We start from the raw sequence: 350 nt of genomic DNA on the forward strand, positions 1-350 counted from the left end.
CTATATCTGTGGTGTTAATGTCAACCCCCATCGCACTGAAATATCGTCTGGGGTTAAATGTAACAAAGGCAGGAACGTTTTCATTTTCCAGGTTACAAGATTGGCTTATTCAACTGTTAACGACAACGGCAGCTGGGATTAAGTTTATCCTTCATATAGATCCTGATTAATGTGAACATGAAGCAAAAAAGAACGAGTAATTAGGGTATGCAGAAATCATACACTGAAACTAAATACACGATAGCCGGCACTAACTGATAGATCTCGTCACAAGAAATGGAATTTTGATTTTTTTTTACGTGGTCGACAGTCCAACACAAAGGAAGAGAATTTAGAAAGAGTGACAGTTT

Source organism: Penaeus monodon, chromosome 33, assembly GCF_015228065.2.
Source record: "Penaeus monodon isolate SGIC_2016 chromosome 33, NSTDA_Pmon_1, whole genome shotgun sequence".
Lineage (NCBI taxonomy): Eukaryota > Metazoa > Arthropoda > Malacostraca > Decapoda > Penaeidae > Penaeus > Penaeus monodon.